At 40.7% G+C, this 16889-nt stretch overlaps 1 pseudogene; it reads right to left on the reverse strand.

The window, feature by feature from the left end:
• Window positions 1-8632: 8632 nt before the first annotated feature.
• On the reverse strand, window positions 8633-8841 carry LOC141130842 (U2 spliceosomal RNA; annotated as a pseudogene).
• Window positions 8842-16889: the final 8048 nt, after the last annotated feature.

Below are 16889 nucleotides of genomic sequence, written 5' to 3' on the forward strand. Positions count from 1 at the left end.
CTCTCTCTTTTTTTTGTTGTATACATATTAGGGATGGAGGCTTGTCATTGCTAGAATTATGTTGTGATAGGTCACATCTATTAAATAATATTGACCATAGTTTCCTCCATAAACTGTAATTTTTGTTCCGGTGCAATCTGAATTGCCCAACCATGTACATTTAGTGTTAAAGGGGCATGTAATGTTTAAACAAATCTGTGGAGTGTTTATCTGTTTTGAAACCATCAAAGTTACTGATCTGTGCTCATTAGCTGTGGAGACTATGTATGAGCCATTTATTCTGGTCCTGTTTAGATCAGTGAAATTGAGAGGCATTGCTATCATGGGTATTGGGCCTGTTTGGGGATGTAAGTGAGAACACACCCAGCAGTTACTAGCGTTGCTATGGGTTGCATACAATTTTAACATTTGGATGAAAGGGTTATTTTTCCATGTCTCAGTTCTCACAAACAACAAAAAGAAAAGAAACATTATCATCTTTTTTTCAAAGGATATCATCACTTCAGGATTTTCTTGCAGTGACTGGCGTGAATCCAAGTGGGCTTTCCTTCCAACTTGACAGCAGAACCGGTTGTCAAAAGCACCAAATGTGGTCCGTCAAATTTTGGTTCTAGCGGCTTTCTGACGTGTTGCTTGACCACCACCCAGTCACCTGGTTGGATTCTGTGAATACCTGAAACAGAATCTGGGTCGGGGATAGATTTATAAACACCTTCATGTATTTTATTCAATGTTCTTTGCAAAATCTGAACATATTCTAACAGATTAGAGTGAGAAGCCTGCAACTGTTGGGGAAAATATAGCCCTGTTTTGGGTGGCCCTCCAAATAAAATCTCATAGGGGGACAGCCCATGTGGTTGTTTAGGGGTAGTTCGTACAGAATATAGGGCTAATGGCAAAGCTTCCACCCATCCTTTTCATGTATCTGCTTTAATTTTTGCACATCTGTTTTTTAAAATTCCATTAAGTCTCTCAACTTTACCACTACTTTGTGGATGATAAGGTGTATGGAAAGCTTGCTGTATGTGAAGTGCTTCCATTACCTCTTTCATTACTTCCCCAGTAAAATGGGTTCCTCTGTCACTCTCAATAGTTTCAGGAACTCCATATCTACAAACTATTTCATTCAAAATTTTCTTTGCTGTTGTTTTTGCATTTGCTTTGGCTACTGGCCAGCTCTCGGGCCAACCTGAGAACATGTCAACACACACTAAAGCGAACTCATAGGTGCCTATTCTGGGCATCTGAATGCAGTCTATTTGAATTCTTTGGAAAGGGAAATCTGGCTTAGGAGAATGCCTTTGGGGAACATGGACAGGCCTCCCTGCATTGTACAGAGCACAAGTGAGACATGAAGAACAAAACCTGGCTGCAAATGCACTAAATCCAGGTGCTATCCAATAGCAGTCAGTAAGTGCCACCATCGCGCCCTTAGCAAGATGACTGACGCCATGTGCCAGTTCTGCTAAAACTGGGTACAAACTCCTGGGTAGACACCACCTGTTGTCAGCGCTCCACAGGCCCTGCTGATTTTGGGTAGCATTACATTTGATCCACTTATCCTTCTCTTCATAAGGGGCCTGGTTCTGCAACTGAATTAGAGTTTCTACATCCCACTGCTCTTGCTGAGGGGAATCTGTCCCCGCTACCTGGGCGACTCCTACAGTGGGTGTGACTCCAAATGCCATAAGGGCAGCATCCTTTACCGCTTGGTCCTCTAAAGCATTTCCTCTGGCTGTCATGTCATTTCCCCTTGCATGCCCTTTTACCTTCAAGATTGCAACTTCTGCTGGTTTCTGAAAAGCCTCAAATAGCCGCTCTATGAGTTTTGCATGTCTCACTGGCTTCCCTGCACTAGTCAGAAAGTTCCGTGCTTTCCAGATAGGCCCAAAATCTTGGGCTATTCCAAATGCATATCTGCTGTCAGTGTAGATGTTTCCCCTTTGATTCTCTACGAGATGACATGCTTTGACTACAGCACACAACTCCGCTTCCTGTGCTGACATCTGGGGTTTCAATGCTTCCTGATGTAAAATGGTGTCTGTAGTGGTTACAGCAAACCCTGTGTGTGGCTGACCATCATCAGTGTAAAATCTGGAACCATCTATGAATAAGTGTGTGTCACAATCTGATAAAGGCTCATCTTTTGCTGGTGTGACAGAGGCCCTTTCTACCTCCATAAGAGCCATACAATCATGAGAAAAACTCTCAGGTTCTACATCAGTACCATTTGTTGCATCTTCCTCATCAATTATAGGAAGAAGAGTAGCCGGATTTAAAGTAACACATCGTTTGATTGTTAAATTCGATGGAGCAAAAAGAGCAGACTGGTACTTGTCAAGTCTACTGGCAGACACATGTCTGGTATTTACTTGATTCATGATTTCCTTACTGCATGTGGCACATACAGGATCAGAGCAGAATCTAGTACAAGCTCAGTTACTTTGTCTAGCAGCAAAATGCAGGCTGCTATGGCTTGCATACAACTGGGGGAGCCTTTGATGACAGGGTCTAATGAGGCTGATACATACATCACAGGCCTCTGTTTGTCTCCATGTAGCTGGGTGAGTACACCTGCAGCAAATCCATTGACTTCATGACAGAACAACGAGAAAGTCTTAGTATAGTCAGGAAGTCCAATGGCGGGAGTTTCAGACAAAATTTTAATAAGCTCCTTCATCTGCAATTCATTGTCCCATGTGAGTTTGAAAGGGTTTCTAGTGGTAGCCTCATATAGAGGAGCCATAAGTTCTGATGCATTTGGAATCCAGTCCCTACAATATCCCACTAACCCCAGGAAGGCACGTAGTTGCCGTACATTTCTTGGCTTTTCAAAGTTTTGTAGAGTTTTAACTCGATCTGGGGTTAGGTGACGGATTCCATGTGAAATGCAGTGACCCAGGAAGATCACTTTCTCTTGGCAGTATTGTAGCTTATCTTTGCTAACTTTGTTGTTACTGTTATAGAGAAACATGAGAAGGCTTACTGTTTCTCTGCTACAAATGTCCTTTGTATCAGAACAAATAAGCAAATCGTCTATGTACTGAAGCAAAACTGTGTTTGGGTGTGAGGGGGACCATTGGTCCAATACTTGCTTTAACGCAGTATTATATTCAGAGGGGCTACTCACACAGCCTTGGGGCAATCTTGTCCATGCTAACTTTTGGGCATCATGGGTAAATGAAAAAAGGTGCCAGCAATCTGGGTGCAGGGGCACCAAAAAGAAAGCATTTGCAAGATCAATCACTGTAAAGCAGGTGCTGGAGGCAGGTATTCCACTTAGTAAAGTGTGGTGGTTGGGCACGATCGGGGTATCTGCCTCTATTATATTGTTAATGGCTCTCAAATCATGCACCATGCGGTTTGTCACCTGCCCACCCTTCTTGTCTTGCTTCTTTGCAATTGGGAACAGGGGTGTATTGACCTGGGACTTAATTGGTACAACAACCCGTGCTGCTTTCAGTTGAGTGATTTGATCCTTTATCCCCTCAGTCTGAGCAATACTCAGTGGGTAATGTTTAATCTGTGGGAGATGGGCTCCTGGTTTAATTGTTATCATGACTGGGGTGCAATCCAGCAGACCTACATCATATTTGCTGGTGGCCCATAATTCAGCGGGAATCACTTTCAATTCTGGTGGAAATGGCGGAGTGGAGTCCTGGATTAAAAATACTCCACAGGCAGAATTTAAAACCTCTCCTGACAGACTACTGACCACTTGGACTCCTGTAGGAGTGTAGTCTATGCTTGCTAAAATTTGGTTCAAAACGTCAGCTCCCAAAAGATTGGTAGGAACTGTGTTCGAAACTAACACTTTAGTGACAATTTCTGTTTGCTGTCCTAGCCTGAGTTTAAGTGGCTTGGACTCAACCAAATCAGTAGAGGTCCCGGTTAGGCCAACACCAGAGATAACATTTGTAGATAATAATCCTGGAGGTAAGTCCTCTATATTAAAAACACTTCGGCTTGCACCAGTATCAATTAAACAGGTTAATTCTGTTTCTCCTCCAGGATAGGGGAGTTCTTGTAAAAATACTTTAACTCTGGCCTCGGGACCATAGTCTCCCCTATTTAACATGATTGATACTGGCATGCCATTTTCCTATGCCTGATCCACTGCTTTTGGCAGAGAACTGGGATCAGCATGAGGTGCCTCTAAGCTCTTTTCCAGTCTACGGTCAGGAAGATGGCAGAATTTGGCTATGTGTCCTTCCCCTTCACAATTGTAGCATATAATTGGTCCCCGATTGCCATGATTTCTGAAATTGCCTTTGCCTCTTTGTAGGTTGATATGGGGCTGTTAAACCTCTGCTCTCTACTTCCCTTAATTAATGTAATGCCCATAATGACTGGCCAGTCTTCTCTACTTGTGCCTATACCCTCTTGCCTCTAAAACAAATAGTACAGCAAATCTGCAGATTTACAAGAATAGTCTCCACTTATCTACGTGGATAGAAGGGGTTTATGACAATAGACAAAACACTCATTAAGAGACCCTCCTCGTCTCTTCTCTTCTCTGTGAGTTTTATCTGACCCTACCATGCGCCTCTGACCCAGGTCGCCCACAAGGAGTCAATGCAGGGAACTGCAGAGGATTTTCCCTATCCACACACAGTCCAACCCATGAAGGGGGACACATACACATTCACACACACACACACACACACACGTTACCCAACCAGAAAGGTCCGAGAGTGGTCTGGTTTCCTTGAGAACCGACAGATAGGATACATAGGAAAAGGCAGAAATATAGCAAGCTTAAGGGCAGCTTACCTAGCCGGCATTTGAGGTCTGCGTTTCCCGATGATCCTGAACGAAGCGCGGTTCCTTCTGGAGACTCTGCCAAGCTCCTGTCTGGCTCGCCAAGCTGATCTGACTGATTTCTGATTGGGACTCTAAAACAAAGTTAATACTGCAGCTGCAGGAACAGATTCACAGGACTCAATCACTGTGTTTAAAATGTCCGTTCAGTGAAAAATTTATTATTACATGTTATTTTATACATAGATAAGAAAGGGGTGGTGTGAGATGTTATTAAAAGCTAACAAATAGAAATATATTATTAAAAACCAGCGAATAGAACAAATGCAAAAGTAAAACCTTGAGAAGGGAGGGGGGAGAAAAGAGCGTTTAGTAGGAGAAGTGTCTGTGTGTTAGGTAAAGGTTACAGAACACATTTCAACAGTGAGAACAAAATGGAGTCTCTTGTCCTTAAATGAACAGTACAGTGAATGTCCATGTCATTATTATATTGCCACCTCTTTTCTGATTGTAATTTTCTATCATAGAGTTCACAATAGCGATACAGGTACAACCAACTGTCCCTGAGGAAGCCGTTTCAGGAAAAACATGTAGGACTACTACTACCTGTTTACAAGACTGGCCACCACGTTCCCAGGCTGGGTCTTGTAAAACTGCTACACAGCTGGCTTTTAACCTTCACATTTTTTTGTGCACACCCTTGATATGTAATTTTGTACAATTTTTAAGTATTAATTGTCAATAAAACATTATAATTTTTACAATTTATGCATCTTAATTCTCTCTTGGCACCGTGATAATCCCCTTATCTCTTCTTCACAATTAATATTAAATTTATTGGGATGAGGACTATATAAATCCAGTCATTCAAACCCCTTTCTGGCAATATTATAAATTTCTCATTGCTTGCTCTGATGTTAGTTTTAGCTAGATAACACAAGGCCTTAGTTTCCATTTGACATTATTTTCCTGATGTCATAACATAATAAATGATAACAATACCCTGCGGTCATGCAGAGATGTCCATAAGTCCAAAGTATTCTTCTGCTTATACTACTGCACTTACAAGGAAAAGGGGCACACCATTTCACAATCCACACATTCTGCTTTGGATTTCAAAAATAAAACTAAATAAAAACAAAAGGACAGAACAAAAAGCTCTCAGCCACATCAAAAACTATACAATTGGCTGCAGGTGGCATCTATCCTAACAGGGTGTGTGGACTTGATGTCATGGGTCTGTTATATTTAAATTGTATTTATTATTGCCCTCACATCGTGGACCCCACATCAAGTTATTATCAGACCTTTAGAGTTCATCTTTGTAGAAAAACTTCTTATGTATCCCATCCATCTTGGCTTTGTTAAATATTATGGCAGCTGTATTCAAATTAACAACCTCATCTTAATCTTTTTTTCTCTCAATAAAGGTAAACTTACAAAATTGTTATCTTAATCTAAACTAATCCCATTTTACAAATTTCCCCAATAACCTGGATTGCATTTCCAACCAAAGGTTGCCTAAATCAGTTACAATATATCTAGATTATTAATAAAATAGTTAAACTCATATCAGACATTAATACTCAAGTGATAATCTCAATATCACACCCTAATTCTAATATATATCCAGAGATATATTTCCTTAAATTAGGACATTTTATTTTGATTCCATTTTTTAAATGCACTGTTTCCACTATCAAAGGATATTCAATTTGTGTAATACACTGTTAAATGTAACCTCCATTTTACAATGTTTGGAAAACAGATTCAAAATAATTGTGATTCATTGTTTATCATTAGATTAATTAACCTGGCACATTTTGTTATAAATGCTTTGTCTAAAAAACAGAAATTGGCATGGTGTCCTTCCAGTTTATCACTGATCTCTCATCCCAGCTACATTCTTTCATGAGAGCACAAAAGAGGGGGTCACATCTGCATACATGACACACACAAGAGATTCACACACATACAGGAATATCTCTCTAAAATCGCTTACATTTTCCCATTTGTACACAACACATGCATATTATTCTCTCACTTTATTTTAACTCTTTAATATTTCCCTGCTTAACTTCTGCTTTGCTTATTTTGTTCTGATATCCTTTGCATCCCATGTATTGTAATCCCATACTTCACATACTCTAGCTTCTATGATCAGACGGGCAGCCATAGCGCTCATCCCATGTTCCCTCTCTGACAACATAAAGTATTTTGTTTTAACTCTCATTTCTCTGTTTTAACTTTAATAGTTGTAGTGCCTGACCCCAAATTCATCCCACAACTTAACATCAAAATGTCACTTTCTGTCTAGTGTTAATTATCACCCTTGATCCATCCTACTCACATAGATAGCTGTTTCTCTAGCTGTTTACTCTGCAGGATTCTTAGTTCCTGTGGATTTTGGTAAACCAGTTACCCATTGTGGATCCCTTTCTACTTTGACCATTAATCTAGAGGCTCAGTATAGGCGGAACCGCACCTTAGGTTCATATATTTTATAGCACTCCTCTTGCGCTGGACATTTTTGAGGGTCTCTTACCCTTCATTCCCTTACTTAATTTAATGCCCATAATGACTGGCCAGTCTTCTCTACAGTATATTTTGAATGTTTTGATTACATTTTTCATTAAAACATTTTTGTACAGCAATCCCTTTTTGTCGTTTCATATATATATATATATATATATATATATATATAGATAGATAGATAGATAGATACTCCTATCCTCATATTGATTAGTGGTTCCAAATTAATAAAAACTACTGCAATAGGGAACAGACACAAAATATACACTCCGCATCTTTCCAAATAACTGTTCTGCCTTATTATGATACAATTGAAGGTTTTTATACACATGATTACGTAGATATCACATTAATATTACAATTGTACTTTTATGGTAACAAGGGGCGTAACCTAGGCAGGCTAATTCTAATCAGGACTTGAAAGAATGCAAACATGTAATGAAAACATTATTAGTGCCGTGTGCACAGTGAGAACAGTGTGCAATACATATAAAATAGAATACAATTATATACAGAACTTACAAATTTCCTTTGGTTGTGTGAAAAAACGAAAACCGTTAAGTGGATAAACAAAGTGCATGTGAATACACACAAAAAAGTGCACTTAAGGGTATGCTTTTATTTTATATATTTATTATATATAGAGGCACAGTAGCATTTTGTAAACTTGAGTACATTGATTTTTATCTTCTGAAAATTAGCATTTTTTTTTTACACAGATGTAATGGCATACATATTTGCACATGAAGTTTTGGCAGATACACTGACAGTGTGGAGGAGACCTGCATGGCACCAGCGATCTCCTGATCGCTGGTGCAATGCTTTAAAGGCTCCAAATACAAAAAATAATAATGCACATTTTTTTCCCTGCAAAAAGATGTGCATTTATTTATTTTTTTTGTACAAAGGTGAACTTATCCTTTAATTTTCATTGAGGTTGATTTCCTAAAACTGGAGAGTGCAAAATCTGGTGCAGCTCTGCATAGAAGCCAATCAGCAGCTGCACCAGATTTCGAACCCTTCAATTTTAGAAAATCAACCCCATTGTTTTGTCTCTAGCTAGAATCTTCAAAAGGAAAACCTGGGGCTGCCCCAAACATGCCCCTGGCAAAGAAAGGGGGGTATCAATGGTTACAGCCGTGCGTGATTCTTGATAGATTTAAGAAAACGATACACCCCAGAGGTTACAAGGGGTACCGGATGTGGTAGATCTTGACATTGTCCTCTACATGTTTCGTGGTGTGAAATGCTTCCTCAGGAGGGGTCTCTCTGCCTTCCCAGCCCATGGCCAGACAAGGTAGATCCAAACAGACTCTCTGCCTTCCCAGCCCATGGCCAGACAAGGTAGATCCATTCAAACCATGCCCCAACTGCCTGTGGGTTCCCCGGTTTCTGTTTCAGCCAAGACTAGCCCTCAGAAACCCATCATACCAGCAGGTATAAAGCCAGTAAATCCTACCAGAATGATGGTGTAGCACCCCTATTGGAAACTGATAAGAACAGATACTACACTTGATCTTAGCCAAAAGGCTTTTTATGGGAAAGAGTTATCACCTTAGATCCTCTGCCTCAGGCCTATTCACACTAGTTTTTCTTTTGTTGACAATGTATACTTTATTTTGCATTAAAATATACAAAACACAAATACTTCAACAGGGTACATTCTACCCTGTACTGCGACGCAGCGCATAAATACACTACATGACAATACAGTTTCAAGCATATGGTAAATTACATTCATCCTGCGCTATGATGCTTAATGTGTTGTGCAGAGTAATAATCCCCTTGAAACATCACATCATGCATGACGCCGCATTATCCCAAAGGCATTTTACTAAAAACATGTTACTAAATACATATTACTTAAGCAAGTCATGTAACGTTGCAAGCAAATTACATTTCAACAGGCAATGGGTGTGATGGGATGGTGAAGAGGGATAGAGGAAGGGGAATTCACAGGCCTGAAGCTTTATTGAAAAGACAAAGACATATAGGGGAGAGTGGAGGAAGGGGAAATCAGCAGACCTCCTCCTCCTAAGAGTCAATCAAGTTATAGTCTCTGAGCAGACTGTGAGCCAGTCTGTGACAGTCCTTAATGGACATCCTCTCCTGCTGGTGGATGAGACACTTTCTGGTGCACCATAGAGCGTCTTTAATGCAACACAGCACCCCCCAGGCGCTGTCTATGTCCTCCTGGGAATGAGTCCCACAAAAGAGTCTGTTCACAACACAGAAGTGTGTGATGGCAGTCTGTGGTACAAAGTCCTTAAGTTCAGGTTTCAAGGCCCTCAACAGGTCCTGGGCAAAGGGGCACTCCCAGGAAACATGCAAAGCAGTTCCCTCCTGGATGATGCAAAATGGGCAGTGCCTGTATCTGCACAGGTTTCTGGCATGCATGAATGCCCTGTGCGGCAACCCCCCTTGGATTGTCATCCATGCCAGATCTTTGTGCCTGTTGGTAAGTCCCTTTGAGGAAACATTCCACCAGACCACATTGCAGGTGGCTGAAGGGAGGCCTGGAACAGTCGCAACAATGTCCATTGTTCTAATCAACTTGTGGATAGTCTTTGGCTTCCACAAGTCAGGCTTAACTCCATGCAGCCCCAGCTCCTTGATAAACTTAAAAGTATCCAAGTAATACCAGGAAGTTCCCCAGTTGTAGGGGATGGAACTGTCCAAATTGTCCCATCCAAGGGACCTCCAAGAGGAAAAAACGGGACATGGAGTTACCACCAGAGTCCAAAGTTCTGTCCATCAAAGTCCTGCGGATGCAGTTACAAGCAAAGGACACCCTCAGAAGTGTTGCAAAGTCAGGCATGTCCTTACCGCCCTTGAGAGGTTCCTTAAACATAACCACCCACTTCACTCTGTCCATTTTTGAGCCCCAGATGAAGTGAAACATCACCCTGGTGGACACTAGTTACATTAATGCAGGGGTCCCCACTACCTGTTACCGTGACAATGGCTCCTGCTCCAAGCTTGGATGTTGTATCACAGGAAATGAAGTGCTCTAACAGCTAGGATCTGGGAGCACAAATAGAAATTGTGCTGCAGCAATGCCCATTGTGCAGAACTTTGTAACTGGAAAAAAGTGCGTTTAGTAAAAAGGATTTTTTTTTTCAAGGAGAGTTTACTTATACTTTAAAGCAGGGGAAAAACAAGTAGTGTTTCTGATTTGGCAGATCAGGTAATTTGCATAATAGCAGCCTAACAGGGGGGAAATTGTTAACATGCTATAATTAAAGTTCTGCTGCTAAAACTGTGAAAAGGAATTTATGTAGATTTGGGTCTTCTTAACATTTTTTTTTTTTTTACATTACCTACAAATTTCCTGCAGCTTAAGGTTCATTGTTGGTGGGATTGTTGGGGAAAAAAGTAATTAATTGAAATTTAGTATGTTATTGACTGACAGCAACAAAGTATGAATAAAATGCTGACTTTTCCTAGTTTCTTGTACTGAGGAGAAAGATTTCTGAGAGACAGGGACATCAGCCAGAAAAGAAAGTGGCAGAGGGGAGCCAAGGAACATGTTGAGAAACGACATGGATCACACTGTGTCAACAGCTAATAACAATGAATGGAGCTATTATCAACTCTCAGCTTGGCAATAGACTTGCATTAATTTCCAGTGTGAAAGATTTCTGGTCCTCTCTGAAAATTAATAAAATTGTGGTTAAGAATGAACTGCAACATTGATATTCACTTTCATGCTTCACCTAGAATACAGTCACAAAATATTAATATAAATAGAATGTATTTTATTTACTGGAGTGCTTTTCCTTAATACCTGTTTATCTGTACACATGTTGGAATTGAATTGGAAAGCATTTTGTAAACTGGAGTACATTGATTTTTAGCTTCTGAAAAATTAGCATTTTTTTTGACACAGATGTAATGATATAAATATTTTCACATGAAGTTTTGGCACCATTAAACTGTAAATTGCTTTTTCTATGTGTGTTGGCACTGATGCACATAATGTTTAGGTTTGCTACTAGTCATAAGAGATGAGAAAATGTGTTTAGGGCCAGTTAACTGGGCATTGATTTAATCCATAGTAAAGTCAAAAAATGGGGGTGGCGAGTTGGTCACTACCATGGGGGACATATACCAATGTAAAAACATGCTTTCAAACATCATACAGCAAGAAGAGGGACCACTTTTTAATAAAACTTTGAGGGTGACATGGAAATAACATCATTTTAATTACAGTACAAGCTTGAGAGATGTCTGTAGGTTGCACGTGGTGTTACAGAACAGTATGACTCTCATGGACAGCCTCAGAAAGACTGTATTCTAGCAGCACATAATTTGATTTTTTTTTTTGTTGTTACATTATAGTTTGGCTTGGATAGAGCAGTATCACACCAATGTTTTTGATATACTTTGAAAAAGGGCATAAGATAGTTTTGGCTGTGACACCTGTTTTCCTATTTAGCTATAATAGGACTGAAGTGAAAGAAAGTAAAAGCTGCCCACAACAGATCTAAAAGTTATAGGAAAGGTTACTTTAAGAAAAATAAAGTCAAAACCCTCAGCTTTGTAAAAATTGGCCAACGGCACTAATAGTGTAGTATACTTTTTTCATAGTACCACACTGCATTGTCTTTTTTAATGTATCTGCTGCTGATATCATGGCTGTAAACTGCAGCCTTTGTCTGTAGCATATCAGCCTTGAAAAAAGTACCCGCTATTTGGATAGCAAACGCATCCACATGACACATTACTCTGTACCACAGAGCTTGGTATGAACAGCACGTCAATAAGACAAGTCAGCAGCAAAAGGCACTTTCTTATAGAGTAGGTACCAATTTCTTTCTTTTGTTCTTTGAGGGTCATAGCAGCCCCTTTCTTTTAGAGTGATGCAACTGCACAGTTTTTGTAATCCTACTACTACTCCCTAAGGGTGCGTATCTGCCATTAGTTAGAACTTCTAATGCAGCCTTTTCCATCTCATCAAGGACTTATAGCAGCCATTTTTTGGAAGGCTGCTAATGCATCCCTTTCTTCCCCCTCCTAGTTCTCTTCTGCTAATTCTGCCATGGTAGGAGAAAATATAGGGTGTGGACAATGAGGAGGTGGGTTGTGGTTCTGGCACTGAGGAGGAGAAAAAATAAAGGTTGCCCCCCTCTTCACAATGCAGGGGAAAGGGCAGAGAGCAGCAAATAGGGGGTGATTTTATTGCCAAGAGGATTGGCAGGTGTCAGCAACAATCAGTGTAAAATCTTATGTCTAGAGGTAGCTTGCTCTTCCCTAAATCTTCATTTGATGTTGCCCATATCAGAGAGGAATCCGGGAAGCTCTTTGACTGTTGCTAAGGTGCCCTTTTCCTCTTCCTCCTCTATCTCCTTCAATACAACCGTACGTTGTTTTTTTCAATGTTTTTATTGAAAGTTTGGCAGGTGTTTATACACACAATAGGGGTTATATTGATTAAGACAATAGAGGTCAATTTGAAGTATTTCCTTCCTAAGACAGCAAGAGTGGAATAAGAGTGACATAGCAAAAATAAGCAAACTGGATGGGCACATTCATAGAGCACTTATAGTGCATTCATAGGGGGATGGTGGAAATGGTAGCTGTCTGTAGGTCAGGGGATGAGGGACAGAAAGAAAAAAGAGAGGGAAAGGGATGGTGGAATAAAATATAGTATTCTAAAGGTTGTGACCCCCTACAGGTGGAGTTGTGGTGTGTCAAAACCAGAAATAAGAAACTGATCAGCCCAGGGTTGCCAGATCAATAATAATATAGTGATAGTGTCAAATGTAGCTTAAATCTTCTCAGAAACCATTAACTGGGTAATTCTGGATCTGACCTTCATCATACTAAGAGTACAATAGTTCTATGCCCTAACTATTGTCTGCTATATAGCTGTAAAATAAAGTCTATCAGTCTAAATTAAGAAGTGCCCGCTTCACTTGCAGTGTTTTGTCTCTCCTACCAGTTTTATAAGCCTATGAAATACTTGGGACCAGAATTTTACTAACACAGGGCAGGAACACCATATTAAAAAATTAACCAGTCTTCCAACAGCCATGAAAACATACCAAGCATTAACCTGTGATTCTAGAGGATACCACATAGCGTCTGGTTAGGACCTTATAGGTTAATTCTACTGCTAGTGCACTGTGTGAGCAAACTTTTTCACTTGTCCATATTTGGGTTCAGTCAGTGTCCTCTAAGGTTTCATCCATGGTTCCATTTTTGGATGTAGAATGGAGGCAAATTTAATGCTGAAGCTGTAAGTGCAACATACAGACAGGGAGATCATACCTGTAGAGTACTGTTCACTTATGAATTTCTACTTAAACAACAGAATATGGTCTGGTAAACAAAAGCTTTAGGCAATAAAGTGTTTGATTTCAACATAACTGAAAATCTCAGCATTGGACAACTTTAACATCATTTGGAGTGACTAGAAGGGTTTCTCTTCATCTCTGTTTATCATATCATATATGCAGATGAAGCCTCATTAGGATCATTCCTAAAAAGCATCAGGGGTATCCATTCCTGGGGGGAATCCAGGATTATAAAGGAATGAAATAAGTGTTTTATGTGGGGATAGAAGACCTCCTGAATATGTTACACTATCCCATACTCTAAGGGAGTGTGCCAAACTCAGATTTAGGGCACTTGTTTTGAGTAGATTGTTGTTATGGATTGGGTCATAATCTGCTGCTTCCAATGTAACCCAGACCAGAGTTTCCTGACAGGCATGGTATTTAGTTTATTAGTGCTAATTGGGTGACCTAGTGGTATTTAGTAAAATTAGGAAGACCTAACCCTCCCTGGTTTCGACTGTGTGTAATGGTGTCCTTGTTAACTCAAGGCTTTTGGTTTTACCAATGAAATGGAGGATTTCTTGTTGCAAAGGTCAGAGTATATGAGTCAGTATGACTTGTGTACTCATGTATATGAGTACACAAAAATAAACAACTACTAAACAAAAACAAGCGTGCTTACATCAGCAAGTAAAGAAACCCGTTTCCTGACATGATTACATAGAAAGAAACATTTTAATGACAACTACAAACCCCGAACCTCAACTTAAACACAATCCAGGCTAAGAAACATTTTGAGATTTAATCGCCATCAGAATGCGATTCCAAAACCCCCCATTAACCCCTCCCCCCACATCGTTCGCCCCAACTTCCACATCATTAACCCTGACTTCCACATCATTCACCTTGCATTCTGCACCAGCCACCCTCATTCCCTTCCCTCCTCCCCCTCCACCATCATCCAATCCATCCCTCACTCCACCTGCACTTCTGCTATGCCGAGGAGGAGGGGTTGGCATCATCATACACGCTGGTCCAGCAACCTCCGCTGCCTTCACTACACTAGGAGAAACAATAGGTACAGACACAGACTTGACAACCACACTTTCTGACACTGACTGGGGAGCCACAGACTGGGGGGACACTGACACCACAGAGGGCCTCACAGATTCTGATGGGACAGAGACACTAGTATCCCCTGGTACAACCTCCGCCAACGCAGACTTTTCTCCATCCAGATGGAAAAATTCCTCCACTAACTCTGGCTTATTGTGCAAAGCCTCAGGGCACCGGCTGTAAGTGTGACCAACCTTATCACATAGGTTACATTTAATGATGTTACAGTCCCTGGCTAGATGCCCCAGTTCCTGACACAAAGAACACTTCTGTTCTGGACATTTAGAGGAGAAATGTCCCTTGACTCCACATTTATGGCACAGCTTAGATTGACCAGGGTAGAAGACTGTAATCCTATCTCTACCAATAAAGGCAGAAGAGGGCAAATGCTCGACCACATTCCCACGCACACTCAACCTCATTGACACCGACCACCCACCCGTCCAGATTACTCTATCATCCTCAATCTTTTTTAGGGGACACAATGTTTCACCAAACCTCCTCAACCAGACCCATAAATCCTCGGGGGGTATAGACTCATTCCTAGTCAGAATAGTCACATTCTTAATCAAGCGCTGATGTGAGACAACTTTGGGGACAAGCCCCTTCCAGTCCGACTGGTCCCTATATAAATGCTCAAACAGCTCCCAAAACAGATCCAGCAACTCTGGACGCACAAATGATAAATCATATTCATAGGAACCAGCCGTACTGATAAGCGCATAAATATCCTCTGCCTTAAATCCCATGCCTAGGATCTTATCCACAACCACCCTGCTGATAGGTGGAATATCTTCTCCCTCCCATCTGTGCTGTAACACATTCTTGCGTTTAATGGAAGAAGGTGCGTTAGGTGAAAATCGCACAACTGGCTCCCTTCCAGCAGCAGCAGCATGACTTTGTCCCGACACAGCCTTAGCGTAGTTCATAACTGGGACAGATGACACATTAACTGGCTGCATAGAAACCTCTGAATTCTGGTTAGTCATGCGACATTCCTGCTCTGCATTTTCAATGTTCATGCGATATTCCTGCTCTGCACTGTTAATGTCCATGTGGGACTCCTCACAGCCACAGTCAGTCTCATGTAATCTCCTGAATAGCAGCATTCAAACTAGGTGATCAGACTTTTTATCATGCAAATTTGATGGTAGTGAACATTGTGCCTGTTGGAGACAGCAGAATAGGCAGAGGCAGAGAATTCATCAGTATACTGCTTCTCTTTTATTGTAAGTACATTAAGAGTGGATCACTTGCTTTTCCAGTGTTCTCGCAGAATGCTGCTACTGTTACTTATAAAACAAAGGAAACATTTTTATTAGCTGAAATGTGTCATCAGATATACAATAGGTAGGTTAACCTAAAATGGATGGAGTATGATCACAATCAGTGGGTAGTTGATAACATGCCGCAAAGGACTTCACTGCAAAGGTAGTTTCCCAAATTTTCATTTTTTTGCAGGTAGGGGGATACTCTTGTATACTATAAGTGATACTATTGCCTCTATTATATTAAGTAATAGGGATGAGCCGAACACCCCCCTGTTCGGTTCGCATCCAGAACATGTGAACAGACCAAAAGTTTGCGCAAACTTTCGAACACCGTTAAAGTCTATGGGACTCGAACTTGAGAAATCAAAAGTGCGAATTTTAAAGGCTAATATGCAAGTTATTCTCTTAAAAAGGGATTGGGGACCCGGGTCCTGCCCCAGGGGACATGTATCAATGCAAAAAGAAGTTTTTAAAACGTCCGTTTTTTCGGGAGCAGTGGTTTTAATGATGCTTAAAGAGAAAAAATAAAAGTTAAATATTCCTTTAAATATCGTACCTGGGGGGTGTCTATAGTATGCCTGTAAAGTGGCGCATTTTGTAAGTGTAGCTCCAGCCAAAAAATCTATTTTTAAGCTTTTTGAAAAACATAGGGAAGGGTTATCATCACCCCTGTAACATTTGTTTTGCTTTCTGTGCCCTTATTCAGAAGATTTCACCTCACTTTCTGTCCCAATGACAATTGGATTTGGAAAATGTGGGGTTTTTAGGGAAACAAGGATTGGTGATAAAGCATCAGTGGAGGAGACACCTTTTTCCCATATTAACTTTTACAGGAGAGAATTTCCCTTCCTAGGGGTAGCTTTCCTCTCACTTCCTGTTGCCTTCCTCCATTTGTAAGTAGGAGTCGTTTGTAAGTCGGATGTTTGAA

This window comes from Aquarana catesbeiana, linkage group LG02 (assembly GCF_042186555.1).
Source record: "Aquarana catesbeiana isolate 2022-GZ linkage group LG02, ASM4218655v1, whole genome shotgun sequence".
Taxonomy (NCBI): domain Eukaryota; kingdom Metazoa; phylum Chordata; class Amphibia; order Anura; family Ranidae; genus Aquarana; species Aquarana catesbeiana.